Here is a 15196-nt window from a genome sequence, read left to right on the forward strand (position 1 = left end):
TTATCTAAAGTATTGCGACAAAATTCAAGTAGTCTTTCGGAGCTGGAAAGGGGAAGTAAGTGGAAAGAGTGTAAGAAGTCCTCTGAGTAAAAAATGGGAGAGCACAGAAGAGTCAGAAGTAGAAGTTTGCATGTGAGAATCGAAAACACTAGATAAGGCCAATAAGGAAATATCGGCCAACTACACGTCCCTGGGTGGGCTCGAACCACCAACCTTTCGGTTAACAGCCGAACGCGCTAACCGATTGCGCCACAGAGACTCAGCGAAAGAAAAGTTTAGTCAACATAAGGAAGGATAACCCCATCCCCAGGCTCCCAAGAAAACGAACAATAAAGCTCAATAAGACAACAGAGTCCCTCCAGTGCATACTAGCTTCAGAGTCATAATTTTGAATAAATACGAGCCCCCCAGACTCTCCAAAAAGAAGGAATCAAAGGATTCGTTTCTTCTCCTGAGGTACGATAACCCAGCCACAGTGATTGTCATTACTATAGTTTTATTCCAACTAGAGAAAAGAAAACTATCAATCTCCCCTTCTTGGTCCCTCCCCATTCTCCCTCCCATTTCCTGGCTACAATCAGCCAGTTTCTCTAGGCATGTATTTGTTGCAGGTTTCGTACGTAATTGTACGAATCTTGTGGGGTTATCGGGATTTCATACTCGGGACACTTCAGGGCCCAACATTCCGGTTTTTGTCTTGATCACTTCTGCTGCACTTTGTTAGTGCCGTCTCTGTGGCGCAATCGGTTAGCGCGTTCGGCTGTTAACCGAAAGGTTGGTGGTTCAAGCCCACCCAGGGACGTGCGATTTTAAAGAACCGTGTGTAAGTGAAAGAAACTCTTATCCTTGTTTGGGTTTTATTTGGAAATGTCATTGTAAGGCACTCCCCCTTGCTGCTGACTGCCATATATCCGCGTTACTGTTTCAGGTATTTTTCAATGCTCCAGATCCACGCAATTGACTTCATACCTACATCGTTAGTTCCTTAATATCAGTCAATCGCAAATAGAACTATCCTTCCTCACCGTCCTGGTAATTCTTGAATCTCCTTAATGATTGCATCATTCCACTAGCACTTCAGTACACCCATATTTTTAAGGATGAAAGCGAAGAGAGACAAGCATTTCCAAGGAACTGGACAAAACACAAACCTCGAAGACTGGGGAAAAGGATGAAGAGAGAGTGGGAGGAGTTTTCCACCTTTTGATGTAGAAAAAGGAGGAAACAGGGGAGCCTGCTGAGAGTTACAGATAGCTGTGAGGAGCAAAAGTTCAGGATTCGAGGAGGCCAGACTGCCTTCCAAGGTGTCACAGAAGATGTCTTTGAAGTTCTGTGGATTCCTTATCTGTCCTAGCTCTTCATCCTGTCTCCTCTTTAATCCCAGAGCAACTCTGATCCCATCGCCTCTGATTCAAGTCCTCATTATCACCCTCCTAGTCTATTTTAATAGTGTACTAACAGGTCTTCAGGTCTCCAAACTGTGCCTTTCCTTTAGCTATTGCAATTATCATTCTTATTCATAGATTTGGGCACCACATTCTTGCTTAAAAAAAAAAAATCTTTCCTGGCTCCTGATTGTTTCTGGAGAACATCTCAAATTATGTACCTTTTTTTTGCCTCTTCACCTTCCCGATCCCCTGCTCCCCCCAATGAATTCCGTTCTCCGAAGAACCAACTGAGCCTGGAGTCAAGCAGATCTTAGCTCAAGTCTAAATTCAGATAATTCTGGGATCCTAGGCAAGTCACCTAACCTCTCTTTAGCTTCAATTTCCTGTTGCAAAATGGAGATCATAATAGTACCTATTTATTAGAATTATTTTAAGAATCAAAGGAGTTAATACTTATAAAAGTATCTAGCATAGAGTAGGGGTTTAATGAATGCTTGTTTCCTTTCTTCCTCCCACAAAGGATAGGAAGTGAAAAAGATCAGATAAATTCTCCCAGTTCCTAAAATCTGGGAGGTTGGCCTCTAGGTTCCTTCGATCTAAGTAACTCCTGAAGAATATAAGTGAATGCTAGAGGAAGCTTTTTGGGATGAAGCTCCCAGCAGTCTTGGAGAGGCAGAGCTCAGGATTTGTATGTGTGAGGTTATTTGATAAGTAGCTTTGGTTTCCTTAGGGACTTAAATTTGTCCAGCATTTCAGGATATGAGTCGCAGGCTTCTGCTTCTCAAGTCCTTTCTTTTCCCGCTACAACTGAAGGAGGTCAACCATCCCAAACTTCAGAAAAGTTCAAAGGTAAGTAAAGTTTCTGAACCTTCTCTAAGTCAGCGCCTTGTTCTGATGACATCTCATTTCAGTTCTAACAGAACTTAAAGTCATTTCCTTGGAGGACAAAGGGAATCTTTTGATATACTTTTAATATTACTGATTAGCTCTGCTCTAAAACTCATGAAGATATGATCTCTACTATGGTTTGGAAGAAATATTGTTGACTCAAGTCATTGAAAACCAGGCACATAAGCCAAAAGAGATATTACTTGTTTAAACAAGGGGAAATAACTCATCTCTTGACAAAGAAAAGATTAATTTGAGAGAGAGAGAGAGCCAGAGCCAGAGCCAGAGCCAGAGCCAGAGCCAGACTATACAGATATGCAATAAGGCTTTTTCCCCGTAGCTTTGTTGTTTAATATTTGTTCAGTGGGGGAAGGAGTAGGGAGAGGAACAGATTCCCCTCCACCCCACAGATTTTTATTTAATTAAATATTTCCCAATTAAATGTACAAAAAGTTTTAACATTCATTTAAAAAATATTTTAGTTCCAAATTCTCTCCCTCTCTCCTTTTTCTCACCACTCCCTGAGAAGGTAAGCCATTTGATATAAAATAATCTGTGAAGTCGTGCAAAGCATATTTCCATTTTAGACAGATTGTGAAAAAGAAAACAGAAAAAAACCCTAAGAAAAATAAAGTACCAAAAGTATGCTTCAATCTACATTCAGACACTATCAGTTCTTTTTCTGGAGGTGGATAGCATTTTTCATCATAAATCCTTTAGATTTGTCTTGGATCATTGTTTTGATCAGAAAAACTAAGTCATTCACAGTTGATCATCAAGAATACCACTCTTGCTGTGTACAATTATCTCCTGGTTCAGCTCACTTCACTTTACATTGATTCATGTTCCTTCCCAGGTTTTTCTGAAACCACCCTGCCCATTATTTTTTATAGTACAATAGGAATCGGTTATATACTACAATTTGTTCAATCATTCCCAAACTGATGAACATTCTCTCAGTTTCCTATTCTTTGCCACCACTAAAAGAGCTGCTATAAATATTTTTGTACAAATTGGTCCTTTTCCTTTGGTCTCTTTGGAATACAGATTTAGTATTGGCATTGCTAGGCCAAAGTCCTAGTTCTTTGGATATAGTTTCAAATTATTCTCCAGAATAGTTGGATCAGTTCACAACTCCACTTCAGTCCAAATTAGTGAGGAGCAGATTATTTTTTTAAGTGCTTCTTAATTAAAATATAAGAAATAATAAATTTTAACAATCGTTCTTGGGTCTCAATTTCATCATCTGTAAAGCGAAAGCAGTGGATTGCATTATTGATAAGGTCCTTTTTCTCTCTAATTTATTATGTTTTAATGAAGTGTTGAGAGTAGTGCAAGACAGTAGTTAAAAATTGGATCTTAAAGTCAGGAAGACTTTGTTTCTAGTGTCCTACCTTTGACATATTATAGCTTTGTGATCCTGTCTATACATCTCTCAGTGACCCAGGCACACCCAGAAGACCATAAACTGAGGGTGTTAAATTTACTGTGTTTTTTGAAAAGCATTAATAAGGAAGAGATCCATGAATTACATTATTCTTCTGCCTATATGGAAACACTCATGTATGTTGATGTTTGTCAGGTTTTTCTTTTTACAGTAACAAAAAATGAACGTTGAAATAAAAAATGAAACAAAGATAAGTGAATTAGATTATTCTAAGCATGGCTCCTACTGTGCTGTGCATTCTGGGGGTTCTGCCCTCTTTTTGTTTTACATTCTAATACATTTTACTTCATAAGTGTCCTACTATCAGGTCATAGGGATCTGAATGGTCAAAATTGGTTCAAGATAGAGTCTGTTTGTTTGTCCTCTTCAAAGCCCACCTAGGGACCTGAGTTTGGCTCTTGAAGTAGTTACCACTGAGCAAAAGAAATATGGAATTCCCTATACATTTTCCTAGATCTTCCAAACAGTCTAACTGCTATTGCTTTGTCTTGAGGGCTTCAATTTCTCTCACTTTAGCAATCTCATTCCACGGCTTCAACTCTTTAAAGTGATTTCCACATTTATATTTTTAATCCTCATTTCTCTTCTGCATTCCAGAAACACAAAAATGTTTCTGGCATGATATCCCCATTAGTTTGTGCCCTCTCCTCAAAACAAAACAAAACAAAAACCCCAACACCTTATTCTTTCCAAAATGGAGGTCATTGTCTAATGTTTCTCACTTCCACACACTTTCACAAGTTCTCTTCATTCTGAGTCCACTATTTTAGTGCCACCATTAACTAGGTGTCTCCATATAAAATGGATTCCACTCCAAATGCTCATGTGATGGAACCTTCCCTGCTTATTTTGGTCTTGTCAGACACAGCTGGATATCATACTTGGACCCCAACATAGTGATTTCATTTTTATCATCCTTGAGAATGGTCAACATCCAACCAACAACCAATCAGCTAACCATAAAATGAGTAAAATGTGGAGAATAAGGAGAAATGAATAACGTGAAGGTAAGGATATGTGGTAAGGACAGAATATTATAGGAAGAGTGCAATGTCCCTGAAATAGAAAAACATGGGGTGTTGAACTGAGTCATGGTCAATATTGTTTAAAATAGTCGGACAATTCCAGATAAAGACTGAATAATGTAGATATGGGAGAATTGGACGATCTGAGGAATGGTGGTGTCAAAGAGACCTTTGACTTTTCTCTCTCCTTCACTTCTCATGTCTAACGACACGGCAGATTTGGGGAAATCCCACTATGGAATTTCAAAGCGACAACACTCATCCCACACCAACCTCTCTGAGAAAAATAAGTAAGAACCACATGGAAATATAGCGGAAAGCAAGCAGTAAGATTGGGGATATAGCTCAGTGGTAGAGCGCACGCTTTGCATGTGTGAGGCCCCGGGTTCGATCCCCGGTATCTCCAACGCTTTTCTCTTTAATTCCATTCTCAGTGAAGCTTGTTTTCTAGAGAAGAATTTCTGGCCTGGCCGCTCTCCTTTGGATACGATACCACTCAGAGTTTGGAATCCGAGAAACTAAAGGAAAGACAATGCTAGAAAAAACTTCCTTGGGTTCACAGAGTCCCATTTCATCTCGGCTGGTAGGTTCAGTGCCGCTTGCTTTTGAATTATCCTAGAATGGTTCTGAAGATTACCTGGCAAGATAAGCTACTAGACACTGAGGGCCTCTCTCGAGCTGAGCAGCCAAGTATTTAAACTCTACTGAAGAGAGCGCTTAGCTCGAACGTCAAACTTATGTTTTCACCCTAAAAGATTATTTTATGGAGAATTCGCATAAGGTAAGCTCTCACACATAGGTCAGGAGAAGCAGTACAAGGACCCTATTATGGACCTTCTGAAGAACTTTAGTATCTATCGTGAGACTTGGGAGACGCTGGCAAAGGACCATTCAGCATGACATACCCCTATCAAAGAAGGCGATGTGGTCTTTGAGCAAATCAGAATCGCAGTAACACACAGGGAACGTGAGATGCGCTAATCTAGTGACACCTCTCTTCCAAATGGTCAAACGAACTATTTGTACCTGACCTGTGGTAGAAGCTTCCGAGTTCGTAGGGTCTGGTCGGCTACATTCAAACACGTTGTATCTTGGCCCCAACATTTTGATGTCATTGGTACTCTTCGAAGGTCGAATAACGACAGTAAACAGAACCGAGCTGCTTCTGTGGAGAGGTTTCCTCCAGAGAGTTCAGGGTGTGCTCTTACCTAGGACTCTAAAGCTGCAAGTCCCACACTTACAAGCAGTTGAGAGCAGAGGGCTATTATCCTGCTCTGTTGTAGTGATATTCCTGATACAAACGGTTAAAATCTCTTTTGCCTCGAACTCACTTGTGGTCCATCAGACGGCTTCCTCTTTTCCCACGGAAAACTTCACGTATGCAGAAATGCTTACAGTTAGGCGATGAGGTGGGTAAATGGTTAGAGAGATGAACTTGCAAACCCATTGTGCTCCCTAAGTCTGGATATCGTTTCTCTTGCTATATGTATAGTCTTCAAGATACCCAGAAGTTATTTCAATTCTGCATTTCTGCGATTCGGTGATGCATTTACCAAGCGCACGAAAGCGTAGTAGAGAAAGGCCAGGTTACTCTTCAGGCAGACTTTCTTCCGGGACATCCGTTCTTCTTTGGATAGGGAGGAGTGGGAACCGGTTAGCTGATCTACACTCAAGATTCCGGGTCTCGATCTGAGGAAGTAAAGGAATCAAAACTGGAGAATGCAAGCATCGATTCAGCTAGCTCGCTTGAGAGGCGAGTGCTTTTCCATTTGAGCTAATCTACTCACAAGTTAGCCCCAACAGAATATAAAAGTATGTCTCCGAACAGCTGAATGCATGGTGCTTATGACCTTGCAACCCGTTCTCACAAAGTTAAAACAATTAAATGACTTCACCCTTCCAAAGTAAAATGCTCTCATATGCACAAAAGCTGCAGACCTTTAAAGACAAAAGGTGAGGGAATGGCTAATGGCAACGAACTACCAATGCATTTTGACCCCTTTAGGTCGTTCAGTGGACAGAGTAGAGATAGGCCTGGAGACTGGAAGATCCAAATTCAAAATCGGATCTCGGACAATTTCTTAGCTTTATGGATCTGGACAAGTCTCTTACTCTGTTTTCCTCAATTGTGAAACAGTGACAATAATGGCACCTTCCTTCCAGAGTCGTTGAAAGTGCTTAGCACGATGTTTGCTACCTAGCAGACTCTTATTGCATTCTGCCTCGGTAAGCCTGCATGCAGCTTTTTTCCCCCAGTGGCCTATTTCTACCTTCCTAAATTTCCATTGGGAGCATTTGCTAAGAACTAAATAGAGTAACAGATTTTTGAAGGTGGGAAGGACATGAGAGAAAGAGGCAGGGTCTTCCTGAGGCCCTAATTCCTGTCGGGCTGCCTTTCTCCCGTAGATATGAAGGAGAGGGAAAGGAAGGTGTCGGATGATCAGCTCTACCGCGCTACCAATTAGGTGGGAGAGGAATCAAAAGTGGAGGATGCGGGCATCGATCCCGCTACCTCTCGCATGCTAAGCGAGCGCTCTACCATTTGAGCTAATCCCCCTCCCTTGCTGTAGATTTTGGCAAGTTATATTTCACTGAATCTAGAAGGTCATGAGCCTATACCTCAGAGAATCTAAGACCAAAGGATAGGTGGGGTAGATTAGAGAGCAGAGAAAAATGTGGGTGCAGAAAAGCCCTGGGTGGGGCAAGTATACAAGATAAAGAGCCACTCCACACTTTTATTGCCTTTTAAAGATAGAGTAACAGTATTGACAGTCTCTGTGGGAGAGCTGTTGAAGTTTATTTTACTTGTGTGGCTTGATGAAGGAAACCATTCTTATTTCTGGGTGGCCAGAACAGAATCAGGTGATATGGGAAGGAAAGAGAATAAATAGTTAACCATTTCTATTGGGATTTCCCAGTGCCAGACATTTTGCTAATCATTTTTCAATTGTTATCTCATTTGAACCTGACAACAACCCTGAAAGGTCGATGCTATTATTATCAATATCCTCAATACTTCACAGATGAGGTAAGTGAGGCAAATAGAGGTTAAGAGATTGACCCAGTCACATGCCTAAAAAGTGTCTGAGTTTGAATTTGAACTCAGTTTTTCCTTACTCCATATCCATCACTTTATCCATTATACCACCTATAAGCAATAGCACCTACCATGTGCTAGACCTTGTGCTAAGACAGTGCTTTTTCTAAAGAACTTATTTTTTCAGAGAGGTTGAATTTGACAAGATGGAAGAGGAAAAGGTGCATAAAGCTGCCTCAATATAGAATGAGCAGATCCTGAGCTCCCTATACCTGGAGGTTTAATTGAATTCATGGCATGTTATTTCTTAAGTGCCTTGCCTGGACGATTGACGACTGTTTGGGGGACTTCCACTCAACTGCTGGATGAAACATCTTGTCTGTGCCTCCCCTTTGGATCCCGAATATTTATGATTGTGTAAAGTGGGAAGAGGAGAGACAGTCAGATGGAAAAATGATTCCAAGATTGAGATTATATTTCACTTGTGTTCCTGAGTAATAGAGATGGAATAAGAATTTGCTCTGGGGATGATACATGAGGAAAAGACCTAAAACTCTTGTACTTATGTGTAGTGAACGTCAAGAAAATGAAAAATGTGTGTGGTTCGGTTTTTTTTTTCTTTTTTTTGCTGTCGACTTTAAAGTGGCAGGTGTGTCGGCCCCGTGGCTTAGTTGGTTAAAGCGCCTGTCTAGTAAACAGGAGATCCTGGGTTCGAATCCCAGCAGGGCCTTAGGATGTACTCTTTTCCCATGATTTCAGTATTTCCATTCTAATCTCTATGGGACAAGGAGAGAGGAGTAGCTAATAGAGGAGTATCTGAATGAGGGTGTGGGGGGGTGCCTCTGACCCTTAGGAAGGAATTGAGACCAGTAACTTTCTTTAACCACCCCCTGTCTGGGCGAATGACTTGAAATTGATAAGCCACATCAATTTGTCTACTTTCAGTCTTGGCAATTTTAAAGTGGTGATTTAGGCTTGGCTTAAGAAACGGTTTCCTAACAATGGAGCCATTCAAAAGTAAATTAACCTTTCCAGAGTAATAAAAAATTCTCCCTCTGGAGATTCCCCAAATAAAATCGGAATGACCACCAGAGGGATAGGTTATGTTGGGGAACATTAAAAACCACAATAATTTCACAACCCCTTGATGGACTAACCACCTGATGGCCTAATATTAGAAAGACCCAATACATTTTGAAGAACAAATTAAGTATATGAAACTATGCAAGGACACAGTAAAGTAGGAAGTCTTGTCCAAATGTAGTGACAATGACTTGTTCTTGCATGAGACTCTGTAGTTTTGTCTAAAAGGAATTCTTTCAAAATTGTAAAAGTATTTGGTCATTTCCCCAGGTTTGCAGACTTCAGAGAGGGAAAGTTTTCCTTTAACTCTGCTGGTTGCATTCTAAATATTCTCCTTTCCTCCCTGGGCTGATACCTCCCTTTTGAAATGTGTTACTTATCTATCTTGAGTTGCTGCCAATTGGTCGTGCAGTTTAAGTAGGCCTGAAAGGTTATTTTAAAAATCTGTGTCCTATGAAGGCGAAAGTAGCATTCTTTAATATTGTCATAATCCATAGTTATTCAAAAGCTCCCATCTTCCAGACTCTAACAAGGGCCTAAACTGAATCCACGAAGGTAGAGCACAATTGATAGCAGTCTGAAGCTTTAACCTCTTGGCCACCTTTTCTCCTGCTAAAATCTGTTTTGGGAACATTTGGACATCAAGGTGAAGTGCAAGGGAGTTAGCCGTGACAGGGGTTTAGAACTTATAGGAAATATTATGAGGAAATCGCACTATCTGCCTTATATTCCCAGGAACCAAGAGAAACGCGACTTCTTGCATAAATAACCTGGGCGACCGAACTCGAAATCTAAAGAATCTCCAAATTCGAAAGGGGTCTAAAGGCATCGGAGAGTATCCATCCTGACAACGAGCACCACTGGGTCGAGCTACAGTATGAGAAAAAAAACCATGGGAAAAAGGAGATACAAGGACGAACAGATATATTCTGTCAGAAGATGAAAAGAAAGGCTGCGATCTGCTGTCACTAATAAGAGGGAGACGGTTGGGTGTGGGGGTGGGATATGAATTAAATGCTGTTTTTCGGAACTCAGATAAGGGACCTGTATGTCTTGTAGCAGGTGCTTCAGAAATGCGGGGTTGTAGCAAAGAACACAATTGAGACTGGAAGGGCAGAACTTGTGGGCAAAAACCTCAGGCCCCGCTGGGATTCGAACCCAGGATCTCCTGTTTACTAGACAGGCGCTTTAACCAACTAAGCCACGGAGCCGGTGCAAAAACTGTGGTGGAATCTACAGAGAAAAAGAGTTGACCTTTTCTTTGCTCTTTCCTGTACAGGAGACCTTGTTAGGTCATGCAATGAAGCTTTCGACTTTCACTTCTGGATCATCTCTAGTACTCATTCCTATTCTTTCCCAATGGCGGAGGAAACCGGAAGCAAAAATACAATCCCAAATCTAGAAGCACTTCCCTCCTCTTTCCTCAGTTGTCTCTAGTTGTCTCCCTTACTCTCACCTTCACGATATAATCTAAAAGTCAAGCACGCCATGGTCCACGCAGATGCCTTTTTGGTGTTCTCTTCTCTATTAGTAGTAGATAAGCATATGGCCTTCTAGATTCAGTGAAATATAGCTTGCCAAAATACGCAGTGAGGAAGGGGGATTAGCTCAAATGGTAGAGCGCTCGCTTAGCATGCGAGAGGTAGTGGGATCGATGCCCGCATCCTCCACTTTTGATTCCTCTCCCACCTAATTGGTAGCGCGGTAGAGCTGATCATCCGACACCTTCCTTTCCCTCTCCTTCATATCTACGGGAGAAAGGCAGCCCGACAGGAATTAGGGCCTCAGGAAGACCCTACCTCTTTCTCTCATGTCCTTCCCACCTTCAAAAATCTGTTACTCTATTTAGTCCTCAGCAAATGATCCCCCTTTTCTCTTCTCTGACATACCCCAATGCATGATTCCCAGGCCCGATTTAATTTTTTCTACTTCAGAGACTCTAAGATCAAAGGATGGGTGGGGTAGATTAGAGAGCAGAGGAAAATAAGGGTGCAGGAAAGCGTTGGGAGGGGCAAGTATACACATAAGGCAGTGGGTGGTCTTGACGGACTGACTGGAGGCCTAGCCTTTCAAGAAATCCTTTTCTGGAGTCTGTGAAGAATCTGGGGAACGAAGCATCTTGGTTGGTTTTCAAGTGATTCCTCCCTAGGACTACAAGGCCTTCTCCTTAATCTGAGTTATCTTCCAGTACTGTGTGAAATGTGTGTTTAATAAACTGGAGAAACTTCTTTCCCTGCAGACTTTTGCTCATTCCTCTATCTTGACTTCTACTCACATCTTACTGTCCCAGGTTTAAATAGCCATCAGTGTTAGTGACTCTACTATTTATTAACAGTAGAAAAAGTAATACAACAGACAAATATTTATTTTCCATGTATCATCTGTGAGAAAGGTCACAGTCATTTTCAACTTAATCCCTACAAACTGCTGCCTTCTCATTTCTAAAAAGACAGTGATTATCAATAGTAACTATTGCTGTTTCCCACCCAGCCTGATGTGTTTCTTTTTCTTGGCCTCATTAAAGGGGCTACTTCTTAAACAGGCCTATTCAATGAAATGGGTGTTACCTTGCCCTAAGTGAGTACCTACAAAGACCTCTGCCTAAAGGGCCCAAGGTCTCCCAGTGCATCTTGAGTCATCTGTAGTTATCCTCATGAATATCTGGTCACTGGATCAGATGGCTCTGGAGGAGAAGTGAGGCTGGTGAACCTGCACAGCCCTCCCTCACTCAAAACAAAGTCAAGTGCAAGTCATGTCATCATTTCTCTGAGGATATAGTCTTCTAGTCTTCTTCAAACGAAGGACGAACACTATAGATATGTTGAAAAAAAGAAAATATCAAAAGAGGGCTTTGAGAAAATTGATAAAATCTTCAGATATTCTTGCGACCATGAATCTCTTTTTGCCTGATCCAGGATTAAAGTCTCTTTAACTTCACGATCGCAAGCACCTCTTTTCTCTTCTCTGGCGTACCGCAATGCATGATTCCCAGTCCCTTTATTTTTTTCCTCGAGGGTCCACCTGTCTCCATTCATATATGTTGAGCCCATTATTTTCATACGACCCAGTCACCCGAATTCAGATTTGAATTCAGAGAAGTGTCTCCTTTGATCTTTGGCAGATCCTCCCCAGGAATGGATGACAGGCTCCACCCTGGAGGCAGCATTTCCCTAGGATTCCTCGCAGATTTTTGAGGAAGAGTTCTCGAAAGGTCAGTCTCCCACCCAGGTCTTTACTTTCAGGTCGGCCTACCAGCGACGCTTACATACTCCAAGGCTCTCTCCCGTTCCTCTTTTCCCTATTGTTTCTGGTCTCCCGCACCGCGTTTTTTGCCCTTGAATTCTCTGAGTTAGACAGAGTCCAGCACTAAAGTCTGTCTGCTTCTAGATTTTCTTTCGAGTAGCTTGTAAGACACTTTCGCTTACGGGGGATTAGCTCAGATGGTAGAGCGCTCGCTTAGCATGCGAGCGGTAGCGGGATCGATACCCGCATCCTCCAGTTTTGATTCCTAGCTGTGTGTAATCAGAGGTGTGTTGATCAGGCTATGTCCGAGAGAAATGAGTCCCAGGACCTGAGTCTGTCTGGAAGACAACTACAAGAACCCACAGAGAGCTATAAACACGGTTTGTGTGGTTGAGGGCCTGAGCTGGGGCGTTTGGGGAAAGAGAAGAGTAAGAAGCGTGAACCGCCAGGCATCCAGGGTCTTAAAAGATTCGCCAACCATCGCTTCATGAGCCTCTCCGCCAGCAGAATAAAGACAGGCAGCTCTTCTACTCGTGAGGACATTTCACACTGAAGGAGTGGAGACATGTAGGTGAATCGCAGGTGAATTCTATGCAAATGGTGTTTATTATTTTTTAAAACAGGAATCGTCGCAAGGATTGATCACTTGATCATAGTCCTAACTCTCTCATCTGTTTAGGTAAGAGTTTCTGAATTCTTGTTGGATGTGGCTTGTAAACTGCAGCGGGGGGATTAGCTCAGATGGTAGAGCGCTCGCTTAGCATGTGAGAGGTAGCGGGATCGATGCCCGCATCCTCCAGTTTTGAGTCCTATACCCAGAGAGGTAGGGGTTGAGGGTGTTATCAATGAGATGTCCTCTTTCTCTCCTCATATTCCTCAGGGTCTCCACACCCTGCCTTTGGGATATTATTCATAATTTGAAAAACCAAAAGGAAAGACATTTAACCCTAAGAAGCGAGAATGAAAGTAGGCACAAGTGAGGTTCGCTGAGCGTAAAAGAAATGCGGGGAGGGGGGGGAAGGGGCAACAAAACGACCCCGTTGACCCCGGAATTATACATCTGACTGACTTGTTGAGAGTGTGAGAGAGGGCGGGTTTAGGACGGGAGTTTTCCCATCCGTACGCTGAAGTGTTTTTTTCTTGACTTGTGTTGGTGACTATGAGAGAGCTAAGTACTTCTCCAAAGTACTGTCATTTGTATCACAGAGAGACGCTGTGCTTTGTTTTTGGCGTTCCTAAAATATCAACAATTCGAAATCCCAAACCCCGGGTCGGAGGAATACTCCTGGATGGTAATGATCCACACGGGAATTAATGTGCAAAGGTACAGAGAGACCTGAAAAAGGGAATTTCATGAAAGAGACGAACTGGAACACAAACTTGAAGGAAGAAAAAAAACGAAAACGAAAACCAGATGGAGATGCCGGGGATCGAACCCGGGACCTCACACATGCAAAGCGTGCGCTCTACCACTGAGCTACATCCCCAACGATGCTGGTTTTTTCCACTAAGTTCCTTCAATAGATTCTCATCTAATTTTCTCAGACTGAAGATATCAATAGCATTTGGATTCCAATGAAAACTGAATCTTCCCTCTTCTTTTCTATTTCTAAACGCCGGGCCATTCGTTACCGTTATATGAAGAGTCTCTTAGCACCCAGAAATGATTATAGGCAGATCCAATGATAAATATTAAAAACAAACAACAGATCAAAAGCATATAGAGATGTCGATTATCGAACGGTAGTTTTACATATGCAAAGAGTCCCTTGGGTCAGGAGAAATCAGTTAGAGAGTTGAATTGTCATTTCCAAACAAATGCTGTCCCGACATTTTCACAAGGTTTTTTAAAAATATGCTTCCGTCCCTGGGTGGGCTCGAACCACCAACCTTTCGGTTAACAGCCGAACGCGCTAACCGATTGCGCCACAGAGACGACGTAAGAGTCAGCTATAGCAGAACTGATCGCGACAAAAACTAGAATCTTGTTCCCCAAAATATCCTGGGGATGGGCCCTCAATAGGATTGTAAATACCCAAGTATCTGAAACAAGCTCAAGTCTAGAAAAGAAGTCATACAAGGAAGCAAAATTCAAATCTTTCCGCCTGACAGTCTTCTTCCTTCACATTTGATCAAAGTAGGAAAAATCCCAGACAGCTCACCTCCCAGTATCAAGCACAGGACCCGTTCCACTGGGTGGGGAAGAATCTTGAAGCTAATTATGGCCAGTTTCCAGGCGGAAGGGAAAAAGAAATGACGAAGACGGGAGACTGGTGTTTTTCTTTCTTCTGGAAAAAAAAAAAAAAGGCAACCAAAATCCTGTGTCTGTTTTGTTGTATCCCGGGGTCTCAGACCGGGAGACGTCTGTTGTGAAGAATCAAAATTCCTTCTTGGTGCTTTAGAACGAATGTTGGTTCAAAATGAAGATCCTGAAAGTTAATAGACATTAGAGGGACTTAACCATCTTCATTTGTTTTTGGAGGGGAAGGGTTGGTGGTGGCAGGCGAATGGGTCTCGGACCAGGTCTGGGACAATGCTGCCAGTTGCGTAGTCTCTGTGGCGCAATCGGTTAGCGCGTTCGGCTGTTAACCGAAAGGTTGGTGGTTCAAACCCACCCAGAGACGTAACCTTTTTATAGGACTCCTTGTTTTATTTGAGCATTTTATAGGAACTCCTTGTTTTATTTGAGCATTATCCTGTACTGGCTCTAACTTCTTACTTACGTGTTTCCCATTCCATCCTCAACTCTTCATAATGTCAATGTCTCCCAAATCTATACCTCCAGTCTTGCCCTGTTATGTGTTCCTGAATTACGAATTACTATCCTTTTCTCGACCTCATCCACCAACTTTCCTCCTCCCACTTCTCTTTCCCACTCCTTTTTCTGACCGGGTTTTCTGTCTCTGTGTTTGCCACTATAGAGAGTGCAGGACAAACTGCCAAAGAGGGTTAAAGAGGGCAGAAGACAGAGAAAGCTATGGAAGGAAACAGAAATCTTGGGAAAATGTAATCTTCCAAAAGCAGAAAGGAGTAGGCTATCAACTGTTTGAAGGTGCCTGAAGAGTTTCGTGGTAGCTAAAAGCTG

At 42.2% G+C, this 15196-nt stretch overlaps 12 non-coding genes across 12 annotated transcripts; 7 read left to right on the forward strand and 5 right to left on the reverse strand.

The window, feature by feature from the left end:
• Positions 1 to 185: 185 nt before the first annotated feature.
• On the reverse strand, positions 186 to 259 carry TRNAN-GUU (transfer RNA asparagine (anticodon GUU)). The gene has a single exon. It is a non-coding gene; the product is annotated as a tRNA-Asn (tRNA).
• A 469-nt stretch (positions 260 to 728) lies between these two features.
• TRNAN-GUU (transfer RNA asparagine (anticodon GUU)) lies at positions 729 to 802 on the forward strand. Its single transcript has one exon. It is a non-coding gene; the product is annotated as a tRNA-Asn (tRNA).
• Positions 803 to 5082: 4280 nt separating this feature from the next.
• On the forward strand, positions 5083 to 5154 carry TRNAA-UGC (transfer RNA alanine (anticodon UGC)). The gene has a single exon. It is a non-coding gene; the product is annotated as a tRNA-Ala (tRNA).
• Positions 5155 to 7232: 2078 nt separating this feature from the next.
• TRNAA-AGC (transfer RNA alanine (anticodon AGC)) lies at positions 7233 to 7305 on the reverse strand. Its single transcript has one exon. It is a non-coding gene; the product is annotated as a tRNA-Ala (tRNA).
• Positions 7306 to 8441: 1136 nt separating this feature from the next.
• TRNAT-AGU (transfer RNA threonine (anticodon AGU)) lies at positions 8442 to 8515 on the forward strand. Its single transcript has one exon. It is a non-coding gene; the product is annotated as a tRNA-Thr (tRNA).
• A 1490-nt stretch (positions 8516 to 10005) lies between these two features.
• Positions 10006 to 10079, reverse strand: TRNAT-AGU (transfer RNA threonine (anticodon AGU)). Its single transcript has one exon. It is a non-coding gene; the product is annotated as a tRNA-Thr (tRNA).
• Positions 10080 to 10465: 386 nt separating this feature from the next.
• On the forward strand, positions 10466 to 10538 carry TRNAA-AGC (transfer RNA alanine (anticodon AGC)). Its single transcript has one exon. It is a non-coding gene; the product is annotated as a tRNA-Ala (tRNA).
• A 1755-nt stretch (positions 10539 to 12293) lies between these two features.
• TRNAA-AGC (transfer RNA alanine (anticodon AGC)) lies at positions 12294 to 12366 on the forward strand. The gene has a single exon. It is a non-coding gene; the product is annotated as a tRNA-Ala (tRNA).
• Positions 12367 to 12837: 471 nt separating this feature from the next.
• Positions 12838 to 12910, forward strand: TRNAA-AGC (transfer RNA alanine (anticodon AGC)). The gene has a single exon. It is a non-coding gene; the product is annotated as a tRNA-Ala (tRNA).
• Positions 12911 to 13526: 616 nt separating this feature from the next.
• TRNAA-UGC (transfer RNA alanine (anticodon UGC)) lies at positions 13527 to 13598 on the reverse strand. The gene has a single exon. It is a non-coding gene; the product is annotated as a tRNA-Ala (tRNA).
• A 375-nt stretch (positions 13599 to 13973) lies between these two features.
• Positions 13974 to 14047, reverse strand: TRNAN-GUU (transfer RNA asparagine (anticodon GUU)). Its single transcript has one exon. It is a non-coding gene; the product is annotated as a tRNA-Asn (tRNA).
• Positions 14048 to 14661: 614 nt separating this feature from the next.
• Positions 14662 to 14735, forward strand: TRNAN-GUU (transfer RNA asparagine (anticodon GUU)). Its single transcript has one exon. It is a non-coding gene; the product is annotated as a tRNA-Asn (tRNA).
• The last annotated feature ends 461 nt before the right edge of the window (positions 14736 to 15196 follow it).

The sequence above is a fragment of the Notamacropus eugenii genome, chromosome 6 (genome assembly GCF_028372415.1).
Source record: "Notamacropus eugenii isolate mMacEug1 chromosome 6, mMacEug1.pri_v2, whole genome shotgun sequence".
In the NCBI taxonomy this organism is placed as follows: Eukaryota; Metazoa; Chordata; class Mammalia; order Diprotodontia; family Macropodidae; genus Notamacropus; species Notamacropus eugenii.